Source organism: Callospermophilus lateralis, chromosome 8 (assembly GCF_048772815.1).
Source record: "Callospermophilus lateralis isolate mCalLat2 chromosome 8, mCalLat2.hap1, whole genome shotgun sequence".
Classification (NCBI taxonomy): Eukaryota; Metazoa; Chordata; class Mammalia; order Rodentia; family Sciuridae; genus Callospermophilus; species Callospermophilus lateralis.
Window position 1 is genome coordinate 140,011,930 of NC_135312.1, and position 4,035 is coordinate 140,015,964.

The following is a 4,035-nucleotide window of genomic DNA, read 5'->3' on the forward strand; positions in this document are numbered from 1 at the left end:
TTCTTAAAGGTGAAGTGGGGTCAGTGAGCACTGAGCCTCTCTCAGGTACAGTGAGGACACCAGCACCTCCCTCCCTTAAAGGTGAAGTGGGGTCAGTGAGCACTGAGCCTCTCTCAGGTACAGTGTTGACCCCAGCTCCTCCCTCCCTTAAAGGTGAAGTGAGGTCAGTGAGTACTGAGCCTGCCTCAGGTACAGTGATGATCCCAGCACCTCCCTCCCTTAAAGGTGAAGTTGGGTCAGTGAGTACTCAGCTTGCCTCAGGTACAGTGCTGACCCCAGCACCTCCCTCCCTTAAAGGTGAAGTAGGGTCAGTGAGCACTCAGCCTGCCTCAGGTACAGTGAGGACCCCAGCACCTCCCTCCCTTAAAGGAGAAGTGGGGTCAGTGAGCACTGAGCCTGCCTTAGGTACAGTGAGGACACCAGCACCTCCCTCCCTTAAAGGTGAAGTGGGGTCAGTGAGCACCTAGCCTCCCTCAGGTACAGTGCTGACCCCAGCACCTCCCTCCCTTAAAGGTGAAGTGGGGTCAGTGTGTACTCAGCCTGCCTCAGGTACAGTGAGGACACCAGCACCTCCCTCCCTTAAAGGTGAAGTGGGGTCAGTGAGCACCTAGCCTCCCTCAGGTACAGTGCTGACCCCAGCTCCTCCCTCCCTTAAAGGTGAAGTGAGGTCAGTGAGTACTGAGCCTGCCTCAGGTACAGTGATGATCCCAGCACCTCCCTCCCTTAAAGGTGAAGTTGGGTCAGTGAGTACTCAGCTTGCCTCAGGTACAGTGCTGACCCCAGCACCTCCCTCCCTTAAAGGTGAAGTAGGGTCAGTGAGCACTCAGCCTGCCTCAGGTACAGTGAGGACCCCAGCACCTCCCTCCCTTAAAGGAGAAGTGGGGTCAGTGAGCACTGAGCCTGCCTTAGGTACAGTGAGGACACCAGCACCTCCCTCCCTTAAAGGTGAAGTGGGGTCAGTGAGCACCTAGCCTCCCTCAGGTACAGTGCTGACCCCAGCACCTCCCTCCCTTAAAGGTGAAGTGGGGTCAGTGAGTGCTGAGACTACCTCAGGTACAGTGCTGACCCCAGCACCTCCCTCCCTTAAAGGTGAAGTGAGTTCAGTGAGTACTGATCCTGCCTCAGGTACAGTGAGGACCCCAGCACCTCCCTCCCTTAAAGGTGAAGTGAGGTCAGTGAGTACTCAGCCTACCTCAGGTACAGTGATGACCCCAGCACCTCCCTCCCTTAAAGGTGAAGTGGGGTCAGTGAGTACTGAGCCTGCCTCAGGTACAGTGAGGACCTCAGCACCTCCCTCCCTTAAAGGTGAAGTGGGGTCAGTGAGTACTCAGCTTGCCTCAGGTACAGTGAGGACCTCAGCACCTCCCTCCCTTAAAGGTGAAGTGGGGTCAGTGAGTACTGAGCCTGCCTCAGGTACAGTGAGGACCCCACCACCTCCCTCCCTTAAAGGTGAAGTGGGGTCAGTGAGTACTCAGCCTACCTCAGGTACAGTGAGGACCCCAGCACCTCCCTCCCTTAAAGGTGCAGTGGGGTCAGTGAGTACTCAGCCTACCTCAGGTACAGTGAGGACAGCAGCACCTCTCTCCCTTAAAGGTGAAGTAGGGTCAGTGAGCACTGAGCCTCCCTCAGGTACAGTGAGGACCCCAGCACCTCCCTCCCTTAAAGGTGAAGCGAGGTCAGTGAGTACTCAGCCTGCCTCAGGTACAGTGAGGACCCTAGCACCTCCCTCCCTTAAAGGTGCAGTGGGGTCAGTGAGTACTCAGCCTGCCTCAGCTACAGTGAGGACCCCAGCACCTCCCTCCCTTAAAGGAGTAGTGGGGTCAGTGAGCACTGAGCCTACCTCAGGTACAGTGAGGACCCCAGCACCTCCCTCCCTTAAAGCTGAAGTGGGGTCAGTGAGCACTCAGCCTGCCTCAGGTACAGTGAGGACCTCAGCACCTCCCTCCCTTAAAGGTGAAGTGGGGTCAGTGAGCACTCAGCCTACCTCAGGTACAGTGCTGACCCCGCTCCTCCCTCCCTTAAAGGTGAAGTGGGGTCAGTGAGTACTGAGCCTGCCTCAGGTACAGTGAGGACCCCAGCACCTCCCTCCCTTAAAGGTGAAGTGGGGTCAGTGAGTACTCAGCCTACCTCAGGTACAGTGCTGACCCCAGCTCCTCCCTCCCTTAAAGGTGAAGTGGGGTCAGTGAGCACTCAGCCTACCTCAGGTACAGTGCTGACCCCGCTCCTCCCTCCCTTAAAGGTGAAGTGGGGTCAGTGAGTACTGAGCCTGCCTCAGGTACAGTGAGGACCCCAGCACCTCCCTCCCTTAAAGGTGAAGTGGGGTCAGTGAGCACTGAGCCTGCCTCAGGTACAGTGAGGACCCCAGCACCTCCCTCCCTTAAAGGTGAAGTGGGGTCAGTGAGCACTCAGCCTACCTCAGGTACAGTGCTGACCCCGCTCCTCCCTCCCTTAAAGGTGAAGTGGGGTCAGTGAGTACTGAGCCTGCCTCAGGTACAGTGAGGACCCCAGCACCTCCCTCCCTTAAAGGTGAAGTGGGGTCAGTGAGTACTGAGCCTGCCTCAGGTACAGTGAGGACCCTAGCACCTCTCTCCCTTAAAGGTGAAGTGGGTTCAGTGAGTACTCAGCCTTCCTCAGGTACAGTGAGGACCCCCGCTCCTCCCTCCCTTAAAGGTGAAGTGAGGACAGTGAGCACTCAGCCTGCCTCAGGTACAGTGAGGACCCCAGCACCTCCCTCCCTTAAAGGTGAAGTGGGGTCAGTGAGTACTCAGCCTGCCTCAGGTACAGTGCTGACCCCAGCACCTCCCTCCCTTAAAGGTGAAGTGGGGTCGGTGAGCACTGAGCCTGCCTCAGGTACAGTGAGGACCCCAGCACCTCCCTCCCTTAAAGGTGAAGTGGGGTCAGTGAGTACTCAGCCTGCCTCAGGTACAGTGCTGACCCCAGCACCTCCCTCCCTTAAAGGTGAAGTGGGGTCGGTGAGCACTGAGCCTGCCTCAGGTACAGTGAGGACCCCAGCACCTCCCTCCCTTAAAGGTGAAGTGAGGTCAGTGAGTACTCAGCCTGCCTCAGGTACAGTGAGGACCTCAGCACCTCCCTCCCTTAAAGGTGAAGTGAGGTCAGTGAGTACTCAGCCTGCCTCAGGTACAGTGCGCACCCCAGCACCTCCCTCCCTTAAAGGTGAAGTGGGGTCAGTGAGTACTCAGCCTGCCTCAGGTACAGTGCTGACCCCAGCACCTCCCTCCCTTAAAGGTGAAGTGGGGTCGGTGAGCACTGAGCCTACCTCAGGTACAGTGCTGACCCCAGCACCTCCCTCCCTTAAAGGTGAAGTGGGGTCAGTGAGTACTGAGCCTACCTCAGGTACAGTGCTGACCCCAGCACCTCCCTCCCTTAAAGGTGAAGTGGGGTCAGTGAGTAATCAGCCTGCCTCAGGTACAGTGCTGACCTTAGCTCCTCCCTCCCTTAAAGGTGAAGCACAGTCAGTGAGTACTGAGCCTGCCTCAGGTACAGTGAGGAGCCCAGCACCTCCCTCCCTTAAAGGTGAAGTGGGGTCAGTGAGCACTCAGCCTCCCTCAGGTACAGTGAGGATCTCAGCACCTCCCTCCCTTAAAGGTGAAGTGGGGTCAGTGAGTACTCAGCCTGCCTCAGGTACAATGAGGACCCAGCACCTCCGTCCCTTAAAGGTGAAGTGGGTCAGTGAGTACTGAGCCTGCCTCAGGTACAGTGAGGACCCCAGCACCTCCCTCCCTTAAAGGTGAAGTGGGGTCAGTGAGTACTGAGCCTGCCTGAGGTACAGTGCTTACCCTAGCACCTCCCTCCCTTAAAGGTGAAGTGGGGTCAGTGAGTACTGAGCCTACCTCAGGTACAGTGAGGACCCCAGCACCTCCCTCCCTTAAAGGTGAAGTGGGGTCAGTGAGCACTCCACCTGCCTCAGGTACAGTGAGGAGCCCAGCACCTCCCTCCCTTAAAGGTGAAGTGGGGTCAGTGAGCACTGAGCCTGCCTCAGGTACAGTGCTGACCCAGCACCTCCCTCCCTTAAAG